The sequence below is a fragment of the Hyperolius riggenbachi genome, chromosome 6 (assembly GCF_040937935.1).
Source record: "Hyperolius riggenbachi isolate aHypRig1 chromosome 6, aHypRig1.pri, whole genome shotgun sequence".
Taxonomy (NCBI): Eukaryota; Metazoa; Chordata; class Amphibia; order Anura; family Hyperoliidae; genus Hyperolius; species Hyperolius riggenbachi.
This window is the reverse complement of record NC_090651.1, coordinates 125,821,107-125,838,288: the sequence shown is the minus strand read 5'-3', so window position 1 is coordinate 125,838,288 and position 17,182 is coordinate 125,821,107. Positions and strand designations below refer to the sequence as shown.

Here is a 17,182-nt window from a genome sequence, read left to right as displayed (position 1 = left end):
CCCCCCCCCCCTTAAGGACCAGCGCTGTTTTTTGTGATCTGTGCTGGGTGGGCTCTGCAGCCCCCAGCACAGATCGGGTGGCATGCAGAGCGATCAGATCGTCCCCCTTTTTCCCCCCCTATGGGGATGATGTGCAGGGGGGGTCTGATCGCTCCTGCTGGCTGGCATGTTGGGGGGGGGGGCCTCAATGACCCCCTCCACGGCAAAATTCCCCCCTCCCTCTCCTACCTGTCCCCCCTGGTGATAGGGGCTGCACAGGACGCTATCCGTCCTGTGCAGCCTGTGACAGGATGTCCTCTGTCACATGGCGGCGATCCCCGGCTGCTGATTGGCCGGGGATCGCCGATCTGCCTTACAGCGCTGCTGCGTAGCAGCGCCGTTCAATGTAAACAAAGGAGACAAACGTCTCCTGCATTTACATTTAGTCTGCGAGCCGCGATTAGCGGCTCGCAGGCTATTCACCGAGACCCGCTCCGTGATATAACAGGAAACGGCCTTTCCTGATTAATTAGGGAGGCAACTGGCGACGCAGATGTGCGTCGCTGGTCCTCCAGCTACCACTTTGCCGCCGCACGGTATGAGTGTGCGGTCGGCAAGTGGTTAAGGTGGCCACACGATACAATAAAATGACCCAATTTTACGGTAATTCAATAAAAACGATCGGATCTCCTGAAAAAAAAATCGAAAGTTCTTTTTTCCATTCAACTGAAAAAAAAATGATCGGATTTCCCATTTTCTTCGATTTTTATCGATCCGGAATGCCAGATATTTTTCTTCAATCTTTTTAAAGATTGTATGATGTGTGTTACATTGCCAATTTATAAATATATATACCCTAATTTTGTCAGAGTTAGGGATGCTCAAATTCGGCTTCGGGAGATATCCGGATTTTTGCTATCCGGATATCTCCCAGTAATGCTGTGCGGGCTGGGCGGGGGGGTCAAGCTTACCTCTCTGACGTCTTCTTCGGTCGTCCCTCGGCGCCTCCCACGATGCGCTCCATGCGCGTCACGTGATTACAAACACTTCCTCCTTCAACCCGGAAGGAGGAAGTGTTTGTAATCAGGTGACCGCCGCTTGGAGCGCATCGTGGGAGGCGCTGAGGGACGACCGAAGAAGACGTCAGAGAGGTAAGCTTGACACATGGCACAGCATTACTGGGAGATATCCGGATAGCAAAAATCCGGATATCTCCCGAAGCCGAATTTGAGCATGCCTGGTCAGAGTATCCAATCATTTTTTTCATAATTGGGGAAAAAAATGAACAAAGGTGTGTGTGGTACATTGGTCATATTTTTGAAATGTTACAATCAGTCAGAAAAATTGATTGCAATTCTTAAATTGAACAGATATTTAAAAAATTGTATGGTGTGCGGCCACCATTAGAGTTGCGCCTATTTTTGCCTTGTATATTACACATTATTGTGTCTTCTTTTGTAGGGAGGTAAGTCCATCATTAACCCCCCAATTTTAAACGTTTTTAAATTGATTTTATACCTCATTGGCGCCTCTGCTCCTCACAGTAACAAAAGAGTAGAGGGTCAGGCAGGTGCCCCCACTCCTTCCCACCCCAGTGATCAGAAGCCTGGGTGCAAAAGAGTTGAGGGACTGGGACTCCCATCCATCCTCGAGATCAAAGGAGGAGGACAGCGGCGAGGGACGGATCAGGCCGAAGGAGGCTGGAGGAAGCCCCAGGTATGTATGAATTTCTTCTATCCCCGCCCCCCATCTCAGGGCCCCTTTAAGGCTAATTTGATATACAGTCCTTGATTTACTAAAACTACTGTGCACAAACAGCACCAGTTATTATATTAGTACGAGGTCCAGTCAGCGTAGTGTGCGCTCTTAACTTATGCACAATGCTTTTAACTTCTGCGCAATGTGCTCACAGCGCCACCGCCATAATCCACTGTAGCAGTGGCACTACAAGCACATTGCACCGCAGTTAGAAGCATCTCGTGTAAATTAAGCGCACACTATGTTAACAGGACTGCACGTGTGCTAATAATACCCTGCACTGTTTGTGCGCAGTAGCTTTAGGCCTCTTTTCCACGGACAGTTGAACTGTGTGCTCAGCAAGCAGTTGCCAGGCAGCAGCAAGCATTTGAGAGGCGTTTCACTACCTATCAACTGTCCATGGAAAAGAGGCCTTAGTGAATCAAGGCCATTGCAGCAGGAGAGCTCAGGGCACACCAATTTCCCATGCATATTACACTGCGCCAAAGTGCACCGACAGGGTAATAGGTGTAGTGCTTCCCCCACTCAGTGATGTACTGCCTGCTGGACAGGAAGTACGTCACTGGAATTTCATCGCTCTGTGCCTATGTGCCGCATTACTGCTGCAGTCGGGGATTCACACTTACCGTGTCATCATACACTTGCATTGTTGCATAATCCATGAAGTAGGTACAGATCATGCGGCAATGCACTGCAGAGTTTGGGGCAGCCTTGTGTCTATTGTAAGTACCCATTGACTTACATTGCCCTTGCGTGGTGGTCAGAAGTCGTGCCCAGCTCTCCTCAGTAAGCTCCCTCACACCTCTGTCCAGCTACTACCTTCCCTTGTCTTCACTATCTTTCCTATTTTCATCTGGTTGTTGTGCCTGCACGCTGCTCTCACAGTGCTTCTGAGCGTCATTTCCTTCACTTCCCTCACCGTTGCCCACACTCTTCACTATTCATGTCCCTTTTGGATTCTTGGTTTGTTTTCTCACCATTTATATTTCACTTATACTTTGGGGATTCATTCTCATCCTATTGCACATTATCCATGATATATATATTTTCTTAGCACATTGCACTTTATAGTGGAAGTTGCTGGCATAATTTATGCATATATTGCATTGCACTTTCAATAGTGTTTGAACCATATGTTGGCTACCTTGGAGTCATAGGGCCATATCATTTATCTGTATTTATTGGGATGATCAATATTATCATTATTTGTTGATACTCATTTTGAGCGCTACATCTCATGCATCTGGATTTTAAGTGTTTTTATGTGCAATATTTGTATTAATAAAGACTGATTCATATTCTAATTGGTTATTTGTGAGTGGTGAGGTACTTTTTAGGATCTTCTTGTCCTTATGTCATGCTCAAGGAAGGGGTAAGTTTTGCTAGTGTCTCTTGCAAAGTACCTCATCATTCCCAGAATCATTACCATGTGGATGGGCTAGCGAGGAGGTTAGCAGGGAAACGCCTCATAGGTCCCTATTCCTGTGGGCCTCTAGCCATCATAGCTGGTCAGGGCTCTACTTACCATCTTTAGTAATGCTACTGCTATGCATTTCTTTTTCCAATTTTAGCAAAAAAAAAGGATGGAAGATGATCAGAAATGATATTTGAGGTTGCAGTGATGTTTTGTCATATAAATCTTCAATAGTAGATGAATTCCCCGGCACTGCGTAAACTTGTGATACAAAAAGCTTTATTGTGTTGGCTTACATGTGTCGTGCCCCACAGCCATTCCATCATTTAGGAACGGATGTATGTTTGTACATGGGATACGTGTCATGCTGGCAGCATACTGTTTTTTATACGGATGTAAGCAAACTAGGGTTCCAACGGTATGAAATATGACGGTATGATAACGGTCTACAAAAAACACCGTATGACAGAATTACAAAATTATTTCCTTGCCGCTAATCTTTCGGGGGGCGCGCTCAGCAACGGGGGACAATGGAGTAGTGAGGGAAGCCTCAATAGGATCCTGAGGCTTCCCTCTCAAGATAAGTATCTAATTTTGTACTCGAGCTTTGGCTCTGGTACACTTTGAAGTTAAAGTATGATACGGCCAGAACCCGAAAAATTTGGGGTCTGCCCAGCCAATACCCAAAACTGGCCAGCTATTGGTGCCCACAGTATAGGTTAGTCAGGTAGCTGCCTCCAGTACTGGTAGCCAGTATAGTTGCCCCCGGATAGGTTAGCCAGGTAGGTGCCTTCAGCATTGGTAGCCAGTATAGTTGCCCCCAGTGTAGACTAGCAAGGACTTTTTTCGTTGTAGTGTTTTTATTTCTTTTTTTTAACTCTGCTGAAATGGGTAAGGGGAACAGTGTACCCCTATACTCATTTCTCCTAGGGAGGGGGCGGCTTCCGGAGTCTGCTTGTTAAAGGGGACCCCCGGATGGCACCATAAACCCCCCAGGACGTCGGCGGCCCCCACCTCCTCCTCGGGCACCAGAGGTGGGGAAGAGCCCCTTATCCATAGATTGGACAAGGGCTCTGGGGGAGGTTGGCCGCCCCTCTCCTCCAGAGTCCCCCCATACCATGGACCATGCGGGCTGGTATAGCTCAGGGTGCGAAGCCCCACGTGGCCAGGACTCCACATTCTGGCTATCCCAGCCTGCATGGGGGACAAGGGGTTAAGGAGGCTTGGGAGGGGGGGACCCCACGCTGTCTGTTTTCATGAAATGTATACAATTTGTATGTAGAACTCGGAATGCAGTAACCTGTACTGCAGCAGTGTCATTTTACAGTTTAAAAACCATTTTTCCTATGAAACTTTAAAATCGTTTAATTCAAAAACTAAGGTCTTTTCACAAAATGTTTTTTTTTTACCATGTTCCTACTCATCTGCTTAATATACATGCCAAATTTGGTGATGATAGCATGTAAGGGGGCTTTACAATTAACCACGGAATTTAGCACTATTGACTTCAATATAAACGCGAATTCGGTACTCTGAATTGCCGAATTTTCGAGTTTCGAGTGCTTACTCGGAACTGCCAAATTCCGATGGCAAACTCGAAATTCGGAATCCGAGAGCTCAGCCCTAATAGTTGCTCCCAGTTAGATAGCTAGTATATCTAAAACATATATTAGCGCTCACTAGGTGTGGCTGCCTTAATAGCAGCCTAAATTACCGTATATACTCGCATATAAGCCGACCCGCATACAAGCCGACCCCCCAACTTTTCCCTGAAAAAACTGGGAAAAATGATTGACCCCCATATAAGCCGGGGGTAGGAAATGCTGGATTGGTGCAGCCCCCCAGTGTGTCCCAGTATAGCTAGTATAGTGCCCAGTATAGGTAGGTAGTGCCCAGTATAGCTAGTAAAGTGCCCAGTATAGCGCCCAGTATGGGTAGGTAGTGCCTCAGTTTAGCTAGTATAGTGCCCAGTTTAGCCAGTATATAGTGCCCAGTTTAGCCAGTATAGTGCCCAGTTTAGCCAGTATAGTGCCCAGTTTAGCCAGTATAGTGCCCAGTTTAGCCAGTATAGTGCCCAGTTTAGCCAGTATAGTGCCCAGTTTAGCTAGTATAGTGCCCAGTTTAGCTAGTATAGTGCCCAGTTTAGCCAGTATAGTGCCCAGTTTAGCCAGTATAGTGCCCAGCATAGGTAGGTAGTACTCCTGGCTCCCCCCCCCCCCTCCCCGCCGCTGCTATTACCTGCAGGCAGCGGCCGCTTCCTAATCCACGTTCCTCTTCTTAAACTTTTCAGCGTGTATCACAGCAGCGCGCCCGGCGCTGCTGCTGTGACGATGCAGAGTGCAGGAAAGAGCGCGGCTCCCTATAACGGCGATCTGTATCGCCGTTACCAAGGGAACCGCTCTTTCCTGCCCCTGCATCGTCACAGCAGCAGCGCCGGGCGCGCTGCTGTGATACACGCTGAAAAGTTTAAGAAGAGGAACGCGGATTAGGAAGCGGCCGCTGCCTGCAGGTAATAGCAGCGGCGGCCGCGGGGGGAGCGGGGAGCAGAACACCCACCACCCACCACTATACCACCAGGGAAGACTCGCATACAAGCCGACCCCCCAACTTTTGACCCCCTTTTTGGGGGTCAAAAATTCGGCTTGTATGCGAGTATATACGGTATTCAAGAACTGCACAAATAAACAAAAAGCAGTTACAAAAGTCTGAGACTATTCAAACACCCGGTTCATTTAGGTGGAGCGCTCCCTGCTCTCTGTGGTAAGCAAAACGTGAATAGTAAATAGTATGGGTTCAGCGCTCAGTATACAGTCTCTGGTACAAGGTCTTGCAATTCAAAGCACATATAGGGGGAGTATGCCAAGCACCATTCCCCCTCAAGCTGAATAAACTCACCGGATCCACTGGCCTGATTGGGCCCGTCAGCGCTTGTGGGGTATAGGCCCCCCCTCAGCCAATCCAGGCAACCTCAGCTGGGCACTTGTAATCTTAGGCCAGCGGGAGCTCTGTCCAATGAAGATGGTAATCCAGTGATTTAAGCCTCAGAAGAAAAGAACGCTTGACATAGCGTAAAAGTATAAAGAGATTCCTCAGTTTATTAAAAAGAAGTAAAAAAGTGCCGATACAGCAGCACGTTTCATACAAAATGTACAATCAAAATTAAAACGGATAAGCTGAAGTTTGGGAAGCACGCAGCATTAGCTAGCGTGATGGCCAGTTATGCTTCCGCCCCAGCCCTTCCCCTGCAGGGGCCCCTGATGAGTTACCATAGTAACGAAACGCGTTGGGCGGAGCGGCGTTGCGTGTGACGCCATCGGACGCGGTGGCCGTCGGGAACACGCTGATCATCTTACTAGCGGCTCGCTGCAGGGGAAGGGCTGGGGCGGAAGCATAACTGGCCATCACGCTAGCTAATGCTGCGTGCTTCCCAAACTTCAGCTTATCAGTTTTAATTTTGATTGTACATTTTGTATGAAAAGCAGAGTTAGTACCTGCTAACGATGTTTTCAACAATCCTTCAGGGCAAAGGTGAGACGTAGCTCCTCCCAGGAACAGACAGCACTTCCCCTCTAAAAAAGTCACATGGTTAGTCCACCCTCAGTGCGTTTAGCCAAGTACCCGACAGGTGAACATTCCACTAACCCATAACCGTGCAACTATCAGACACAGACAATTAACACCCGGGTGGGATCGTTGCCCTGAAGGATTGTTGAAAACATCGTTAGCAGGTACTAACTCTGCTTTTTCCCCACAATCCTTCAGGGCAAAGGTGAGACGATTAACAAGTAATACAACCTCAGGGTGGGACCAATGCTTGGAGAACCTTTCTACCAACCGCCTGGTCGTGTGCAGACAATGCATCAATTCGGTAAGGACAGATGAACGTAGAAAAGCTTGACCACGTTGCTGCCTTACATATTTGCTCAGGCGAAGCCCCTGCATTATTAGCCCAAGAAGCTGCCCTAGCTCTAGTAGAATGCGCTTTAAATGAAGCAGGAGCCTCACTTCCCATAACTCTGAGGGCTCGTTCCCACTATCGCGAATCTGCATGCGTCCAACGCATGCAGATCCGCACATGTAATGCAAGTGGATGGGCCTGTTTCCACTGTAGCGTTGTTGAGGTGCGTTTTTTTCAGCGGTAAAAAAACGCACAAAAGAGCCAACGATTTCGCCTGCGTCGGGAATCCGTGCGAATCGCCGCTAATGTATTTAATAGTAAAAACGCATGCGTTTGTTACATGCGTTTTTACCCGCGATTTCGCGTGCGATTTCGCACCTTTTTCAATTTTGTTTAGCCCTGGCAGTGTCATGGTTAATTTCGCATGGCACCCTGCCATGCGAAATCGCATGCGAAATCGCGGGTAAAAACGCATGCGGAAACGCATCCGCATGCGTTTTTACAAGCGTCGGAATGCGGCCGAAATCGCGTCGCAACAGTGGGAACGAGCCCTGAAAGCTTCTATAATAGCTAACCTAATCCAATTAGCTATAGTAGATTTAGAAGCTCTCTGACCTACAGTTTTCCCTGAAATAAAACAGATAAGGAATCGGTCTTCCAGACATCTGCAGCTCTGTTTAAGTATTCCAGAACACATCTTCTAACATCTAATGAGTGAAAAATCCTCTCTTTTCCACAACTTGGATTCACAGAGGGTAGGCAAAATAATATCCTGCGACCTGTGAAACCTAGACCTAACTTTTGGACAAAAGTTTGGATCCGTCTGTAATACTAACCTATCCTGAAAATAAGGACTTTTCATAGACAAGGCCTGTAGCTCACTAACCCTTCTGGCTGTAGTGATGGCTACTAAAAATACCGTCTTTAATGTAAGAAATTTAAAAGAACTGTCCCCTAGCGGCTCAAAAGGACCTTTGGACAGCCCCTCTAATACTAACGATAAATCCCAAGGAGAAACGTATGGCTTGTAAACTGGCAGTTTCCTAGATAGAGCCTTCCGAAATCTCAGTATTGGAGAGGAAGACAAGGGGATACCTGAAAAAGCAGATAAGGTAGCAATCTGCACCTTAAGCGTACTCACAAATATTTTTATCCCAACCGTCCTGGAGAAACCAGGACTGCTGGGACTGACCAGCTATCAAACTTAGAGCCAGATAACCAAAGATGGAAAGTCTTCCAGTATTTCAGATAGATCCTCCTAGTAACTTCCTTACAGCTAGTAACAAATGTAGAGGCTGCCTTCTCAGATACTCCCAACTTTTTGAGTAAGGCTAATTTAAGATCCAGACTAACAGATTCAATTTTCCTGGATGCGGATGCCACAGGTTCCCTTGTAGCAGTAGATCCGGCCTGCAAGGAAGTCTCCAAGGGTCTTCTGATGCTAACCTGAGAGCTGAAAACCAGCTCCTTCTCGGGTCACCAAGGTGCTATCAAAATCATCCAATTTTGACAACCTCTCCATTTGCTGATGACCGCGGGAATCAAATTGAGAGGAGGAAATGCATACAGAAGTGGAAAGTTCTACTCTTGAATGAATGCATTCACCCCCCTGCTTTGATCTCTTGGATTGAGAGAGAAACAAGTCTGAATCTGGGTATTGTCTTCTGTTGCAAACAGATCGATTGACGGTGTTCCCCATCGTTTTATGATGTCTGCGAAAAAACACCTCCTTGTTTAGAGACCATTCTGATGACAGAATCCTGCTTCTGTTCAGTTTGTCTGCATGTATATTGAGTGTTCCCTTGAGATGAACAGCTCTCAAGGATGACACATTCTTTTCTGCCCAAGACAAGATGTCCTCCGCTTCCTCCTGCAACAACAGGAATCGCGTGCCTCTGTTTGTTGATAAACGCTACTGCCGTAACGTTGTTCGACTGGATCAAAACATTGGACTGCAACAGTATCGATTGCACCTGAAATAAAGCCAGCCTTACTACTGTTAATTCCTTTCAATTGGATAACCTTTGAGACTGATTTTGTCCATTTCCCCTGAAAGGCTTTGTGAGCTATATGAACTCCTCAGCCCCAGGCGCTTGCATCCGTAGTTATTACGTTGTCTACAGGCCCCTTCCAAGGCCTGCCCTTCATAAGGTAGGATTCCTCCAACCACCGTTGCAGAGACACACAGTTTGAGGGATTTTGACTTTGAAATCTAATGTTTGTGGACGACCGTCCCAATTTTCTAGGAGGAACCTCTGTATCTTCCTGATATGCGCTAATGCCCAGGGAACTGCCACCATCGTGGATGACATTAACCCAAACACCGACAAAATCGTTCTTAGGGAAACTTTGTCTTCCCCTTGTAATGATTTCACTGCCAAACTTATCTTCAGAATCTTCTTGGGAGGAAGGAAAATCATCTGTTTTACTGAATCCACTAGCATGCCAAGAAACTGAGTTCTCTGACTTGGAATTAGAGAGGACTTCTCCAGGTTGATGATCCAACCTAGGGATCGGAGATGTTCCGATACCAGATTCAAATGGATTTTCAGCTGTTTTGCTGAACTTCCTAGAATAAGCAAGTCGTCTAAATACGGAATGATTAAAATCGATTGTTCCCTTAACGGAATTAATGCTTCTCCCAGAATTTTTGTGAACATTCTTGGGGCAGAAGTGATCCCAAACAGGAGGCAAACAAACTGGTAGTGTTCTACCATCCCATTTATTCTCACTGCAAAACTTAAGAATTTTTGTGATTTTTGGTGAATCGGCATATGCCAATATGCATCTCTTAGATCCAGAGATGCCATAAAGGCCTCTGGAAACAATAACTCCCTTACTGATTCCATCCGAAAATTTTTCATAAACCGACTCAGGTTTGTTAGGTGCAGAATCAGGCACAGGATGAATTCCATTACCTTGTACAGCTCCACGGAATATGTTGGCGCTTTAAAAATCAATAATAATAATAATAATAATTCTTCTGTCTTAGCATGTTCTGCAATATGCTCAAAATCTCTGGAACCAGAGTGGGATCTCTTAGGGCCTTTGAGATCACAAATCTTGATGGTGGAGGAAGGGCAAACTATTTGGAAACCAAACATTATTGTCTGGCGAATAAATGGATTTTTTGACACTTTTGCCCACCTAAGAGAAAGTATCTTAGCCTTCCCCCCACCGCCTGACACGAGTCATTGGGATTCTGACTGGGACTCTAGAGCTTTAGACTTAAAGCCCCCTTTCCTGGACTTGTCAAAAGTCCACCTCCTGCCTTTACTTTGATCCTTAGAGGCATCCTTTTGATCACTCCTTGGCTTACGAAAAATATTGCTACCACAGTCTTCTGTTTCTTAAGCAAAACTTTATTTTTATTCAATGTTTTTTTCAAAGCTGAATCCAGTTCTGGACCAAACAACAATTCACCTGAAAAAAGGGACACCACACAGCCTGTTTTTGGATGAGATATTACCATCCCATATTTTAAGCCACAAGGCTCTAATAGAAACAGAGCAATGGACCTGGCAGTAAACCTAATTGCTTCAGCAGAAGCATTTGATAAATATGCAGCAGTTTAAATGAAAATAGCAATAGAATTAAACAATTGCAAAACAGGTGCACCAGCCAGTATGTTAGCTTTGAGCTGATTAATCCACAGCTCCAAAGTTGTGGCCACACATGTAGAGGTAAAAGCCGGCCTAAACATAGCCGCACTAGCCTCCCAAGACCTTTTCAAATAAACATCCACCTTTTAATTAAGTGGATCCTTCAGCTTTGTATAATTGATTATGAATAAACAAAACAGCTACCACATCCTCAATACAGAATTTAAACTTTGAAACAGATTCAGATTCTATTTCTCTAGTGTCTGAAACTATCAACTTCAGTCACAGATACTCCAGATACAGCAACCTGAGAAGTGGATGGATTAGCATTCAATAATGAGGACTTAATTGATTCCAATGAAGCATTAATCACCTCTCTAAAGGATTCAATGTATCCTGAACAGAGTGACCCGGCTCCTCCCCTACAACCCTCTGTATGCACAACTGACAGTCTTTGCATAGGGCAACATAAAATTGCACAAAGGCCATGTTTTATCATTAGGAGGATGCCTGTGCTTATCTGCAGCAGCAGCAGCGGATTTAGCAGAAGCCTTAGTATTGGCATAAACAACAACACAACAAGGCATGTAACTCTGCTCACACATATAGCACAATCAGCCCAGAAAGAGAAACCATTATCTCACCTTTTGGGCGGCCTGGTTGCTCTCAATCCTCTCAGCGTCTGACATGCTTCCAGCTGACACATCCAGCGCAGGACAAACTCTCTCTGAGCAACAGTGCTACAGGCCCGCGCAGCTCCCCTTGAAACATACCTGGCCTGCCGCGAATGGATGAGTGGCGGCCCGGAAGCTGCAGAGAGAGTAATGAGCCGGCACTACAAATTGTTACTTTCGGCATACCCGCCGGAAAGTACGCATCCGGATGCGGCCAAGCGTCCTAATGGCCGCAATGCGCTCCACGCTGCACATGGCCGCCGGCTTACCTCCGTCCTGCTCACTCCGCCGCAAGGCCGCCAAGGGGAACCCACGCCTTCCACTCTTGCTCTCCCTGGAAGCGGGAGAGAAAGGTAGGCAAACCCCAGGAAAGCTCCAGCCTGGGGCGCATGGCCAGACTGCCTCAGTACCACAGTCTCAGCCACCCAGAGAGATCCACCTGCAGCCCAGCACACAGGCTTCACCCAAAGGGGAGATGCCGACCTGCCTGGACGCAGGAACAAACAGCACTGAGGGTGGACTAACCATGTGACTTTTTTATAGGGGAAGTGCTGTCTGTTCCTGTTCCTGGGAGGAGCTACGTCTCACCTTTGCCCTGAAGGATTGTGGGGAAAACATGTGCTGCTGTATCGGCACTTTTTACTTCTTTTTAATAAACTGAGGAATCCCTTTATACTTTTACGCTATGTCAAGCGTTCTTTTCTTCTGAGGCTTAAATCACTGGATTACCATCTTCATTGGACAGAGCTCCCACTGGCCTAGGATTACAAGTGCCCAGCTGAGGTTGCCTGGATTGGCTGAGGGGTGGCCTATACCCCACAAGCGCTGACGGGCCCAATCAGGCCAGTGGATCCGGTGAGTTTATTCAGCTTGAGGGGGAGTGGTGCTTGGCATACTCCCCCTATATGTGCTTTGAATTGCAAGACCTTGTACCAGAGACTGTATACTGAGCGCTGAACCCATACTATTTACTATTCAAGATAGCTAGTATAGTTGCCCCCGATATAGGTGCCTCCAGTGTGCGGTGGGGGAGAGCAAGCAGAAACAATTCACCTGCCTTCAGTCAGCCACACGCAGCATCTATCTCCTTCTTCCTAGGCATCGTCACGTTAATAACAGCGCCCCGTGATGAAGTCACAAGGGGCTCCCTGTGATGACATCACAGGGGATGGTGTTACCAAAGCGACTACGCCTGGGAGGAAGTAGATTGTAGCCGCATGTGGCCAAACGAAGGTGAGTTTCTGCCCGCTCTCCCCGCCGATGCGGCCGTTCTCTTCACCGCCGATGCCCCACCCCCTAAAACCGGTAAACCAGGATTGTGCATAGTACGATTACCATGCACAATCAAACTGCGGTATACAGTCATACTGCAGCAACTCTAAAGCCGACAAAGAATTTTTGGTACTTTTCCATTAGCCGGGCGCAAGTTGCGGGCGGTTAACGGCCTCACAGAACATGTTACTTTTGCCCTATTACACTTATGCCCGGCTAACGGAAAAGTACTGATTTTTTTTATCCTATGTTTAAGTAGTGCCGGGGGAATTCATCTACTAATGAAGATTTACATAGGACTCTTTTTCTGTACCCAGAGCACACGTGTTAAAGGGGCAGTACATCTTACCCTAACCCCTCCATTACTGGGTAAACAACCAATCACGAACCACCGCAATTCCTGACGCTGATTTTATTTATCGCCTTTTGTCATATAGCAGTCTTGTAATTGTAGCCATATACAGTATCTGCAGTACATTTTTACAAAGTGTCATTGTTGCCATTAAATGTACAGTATGCTACAGCAACTTCACACACGCCATTTCATTCATCCTTTAGCAATACTTACTGTGATCTGATGGGTCCCAGATAAATGTTGCAGTACTTTAGAGTACCCAATAGCTGTTAGGTTCTCAACATGGCATACGTGTACCCCCGGGTGTACTTTAGTAGGCCTCAGGGAGTACAGTATATGTTTTAAGAATTTCTGAGGCTTAAAGAGTATCTGTATGAAAAAAAAAAAATGCCCCTAGGGGGTACTCACCTCGGGAGGGGGAAGCCTCTAGAACTTATCGAGGCTTCCCCTGTCCTCCTCCGTCCCACTGTGGTCTTGCTATGCCACTCTGAACGGCGGGCATGTAAATATTTACATTCCCGGGTCCAGCACAGGTGCAGTAGCGGCTTGGGAATAGCTGATCCCAGTCAGGTCCGCTCTACTGCGCAGGTACAAGTCTGCACAGTAGAGTGGACCTGACTGATTGGCTATTTCCAAGCCGAGAGCCTCTACAGCGCCCCCGAGAGAGTCCAGAGGCTTTCCCGTCCCAAGGTAAGTACCCCCCGGGGCACTTTTTCAGTACAGGGTCTCTTTAATAATGATAATATACAAATACATCTGAACAAGTATTAATAGTGAATTAAAAATCAAGGAATCACAGAAACAGTCTTGTACTGGGAGAATGATAGAAAAGTATTATTTTTTTCTCTTTCACAATGTATGCAATCCTGATATTGCAGTGTGTGTGTGTGTGTGTGTGTGTGTGTGTGTGTGTGTGTGTGTGTGTGTGTGTGTGTGTGTGTGTGTGTGTGTGTGTGTGTGTGTGTGTGTGTGTGTGTGTGTGTGTGTGTGTGTGTGTGTGTGTGTGTGTGTGTGTGTGTGTGTGTGTGTGTGTGTGTGTGTGTGTGTGTGTGTGTGTGTGTGCGCGCGCGCGCGCACACACCATCCTCTACAATCCTCTGTTACCCGCCACCACTATTTGATCGCCAGCGATTCGCATTTTGCGGAAAACGAAAAATCTTTTTAGAGTGATCACGATTCTAATGTTTAAACATTGTGAATCTCAATTGCTCAAAAAAAAAAAAAAATTACAAAAATGTCCAGTGAGAGATTGTGTTTTGCAGAGGGGTTTTTCCCAATTTCTCAGTGGACATTTTTGTGATTTTTGAGCAATCGAGATTCACAATGTTTAAACATTAGAACCGTGATCACTCTAAAAACATTTTTCGTTTTCCGCAAAATGCAAATCGCCAGTGATCCCCGCTGTGAGACCACTGCCATATATTATGTTAGCGCTTTTGAAAGCGCTAGCGACAAATAATAGAACGATGATGGCGGCGGGGAACGGAGGATCTTAGAGGACGGTGCGGACACATGACAGCTGCAGGGGGCTAGTAGAAGCCCCAGGTAAGTGTCAGTTTTTGTTTTAACCCCCCCACAGAACCCCTTTAATTGTAATATCAGGGGTGTATGGCTGACCCCGACGAGATCCCCGCACTTTGATTGGCCCAATAGGCTGTCTGTCACTTGACTTTGGACCAATAAGCTGCCTGTAAAGTGACAGCCTGTTGGGCCAATCAAAGTAAGGATCTCATCCAACAAAGTGAACCAAACCCCACGTCAGCTAGCTAATTGTACAAGCTGTTAGTGGGTATTTCTCCTGTCTGGCTCTCAGGGAAATTGCTGATGTTGCTGAAACCCAAGATAAGCTGAAGACATGTCTGACACTTCCCCTAACCGGAGGATCAACTGTGTACACATACCCATGGCCACACTTCCCCTACCCGGAGGATCAACTGTGTACACATACCCATGGACATGAGCTCTCTGCTGCGCATGCACACTATCCCAGTTTGAAATCTATTGTATGGCTCTCACAGAATTACATTTTAAAATGTGGCGTTTATGGCTCTCAGACAAAAAAAGTTCCTGACCCCTGACATATACAGTAGCAGAATGTAATAAATTATGCAGTATAACCATTATTTATCCTGGTTTCCACATCAGAAATGCTTCTGACACGTGTTCCTTGAAAATAAGGCAGGGTCTTAAACTGTACTACCGTATATACTCGGCTATAAGTCGAGAAATTTAGGTCTGATCTACTTTTGTAAAGTAGGGGGGTCGACTTATACTCGCGTCAGACCTAAATTTCTGACTTGTAGCTGAGTATCAATTGACCCCTCTGCTCTGCATCTGCTGCAGTATGATCCCACTAGTGCTGCCAGCCAACCGGATTTTATCCCCCTGCTCTAGGATTCCTAGATGCCACAATGCTGTGCCCCCCTGCAAGCAGGAGAATGGACTAACCCCCGCTCATTACTTATTCTCTCAGGCGGCAGCTGAGAATGCTGGTCCCCGCTGAGCATGTGATGCTCCGGCGGCTGCCGGGGTAGGAGCCGCTCACTTTTCCCCATTAAAATGAATAATACAGCTCTCTCCCTGGCACTCGCTGTATGTGCTGACACTTCAGGGAGGAGCAGCAATTAGATGGGCATGGGACAATGATGAGAATGGCGGGGGGCGGAGATTAAATCGCCGGTGTCCTGTCATGAAAAGCTGCTTGCATCAGGGATAGGCAGGTGAGGACAGTGATCGGTGGCTAGAACGGAGGGATTTAGAGCGGCTCCTACAACCGCTGCGGGAGTAGAAGCCGCTCTAAAAATCCTTCTGTTCCAGCCACCGATCACTGTCCTGACCTGCCTATCCCTGATGCAAGCAGCTTTTCATGACAGGACACCGGCGATTAAGCTTCATTGCCAGTGCGGTATCCTCTATACTCCCTCCTTTCCGCTCTCTGTCCAATAGTACAGCGCGACTCCCGATGTCACATGACAAATAAAGTCACATGACATCAGGAACCGGAGCTGTACTATTGGACAGAGAGCGGCATGAATGGAGAGTGTATAGAGGATTCAGCGCTGGCAATCGAACTGTAAGTGTTGGCTTCTGCTGCAGTGCTCACTGTGATCGCACAGAGGGGGGGAGAGAGGATGGAAGCACAAAATAGTTTAGCATTGCGGGGAAGGGGACAGAAAGAAGCTGCCTTCCCAGCGCATAACATTACAGAGTTGTGCTGGGAGGGAGGGGGGATTTTCAGTGTGTTGCAGGTGATTTAGCACTGTGGGGAGGGATAGAGAGATGTTGGCTGCTGGGGCTCTGGGAAGGGTTTATTGTTTAAAGCAGACCTGATCTCAGATCTTTCTCTCTGCTCTAAAAGATATGCAATAGCATGATATCCTTTAAAAGAAAAATGCCTTTTGTTTGCAGATGAATTGCAGAATTTGTATCAGCTGTAGTGTGTCTACTTCCTGCTTTCATGGAAGCAGGCATATTGTTAACATCCTGTGCTTTCAAATGAGTTTATCTGCCTTGTCAGGTGACACAGAGAAGAGATCAAATTACAACTTGTTATTAGACACAGATGAGTAGGGATTAGACAGGCTAAACTCTCTTAATACATACAGTTTGCATTTCTCTATGTTTTCATTATGTCTTGTGCAAGGCTTCAAGTCTACTGTGCAGCCATTAACTTTGCTAGATAGACTTATACTTGAGTTATTAAAAAATTCCAGCTTAAGAGGGTCAAATAGTGGGGTCGACTTATACACGAAGTCGACTTATATCCGAGTATATACGGTATTTTATTTTTTCTTCAAAAGATCGTTTAGGCCAGAGTCACATTGGGAATAGCAAACCGCTGCTTGAGCAGTGTAGCTTAGTAAATCAACCCCTAACTGTGAGCCAGATGTAGCCCTGAAAAGAGCCACATCTGGCTGACGAGCCATAGGTTCCCTACCCATGGTATGTCATTACAGTTTTTTTTAAAGAGGAACTTTAACCAAGGATTGAACTTCATCCCAATCAGTAGGCAATAACCCATTTATCATGAGAAATCTTTACCTATTTCAAATAGATCACCAAGGGGGTCTGTATGACTGGTATTGCAGCGAAACCACTCCCACAATGTGATGTCATGACCATGGTCCTGATAATTTGCTGTCTGTGATCCTCGCTGCGTTAAGAGAAAGAACGTATTTTTTTCAATTGTAAGGCAAGCAGTATCTCCCTCTGTGCATAGACCTCTCAGTA

The 17,182-nt window shown here is 46.5% G+C and overlaps 1 protein-coding gene across 7 annotated transcripts in view; it reads right to left on the bottom strand.

Moving 5' to 3' along the window:
• LOC137521083 (stAR-related lipid transfer protein 9-like) overlaps nucleotides 1-17,182 on the bottom strand; it is a 93,708-nt gene that overhangs the window by 45,307 nt on the left and 31,219 nt on the right. For all 7 annotated transcript variants that reach the window (XM_068239856.1, XM_068239857.1, XM_068239855.1 and 4 more), the window contains one exon: nucleotides 16,994-17,105. The gene's annotated coding sequence lies outside the window, so the exon portion shown is untranslated. The remainder of the gene's footprint in view (nucleotides 1-16,993; nucleotides 17,106-17,182) is intronic.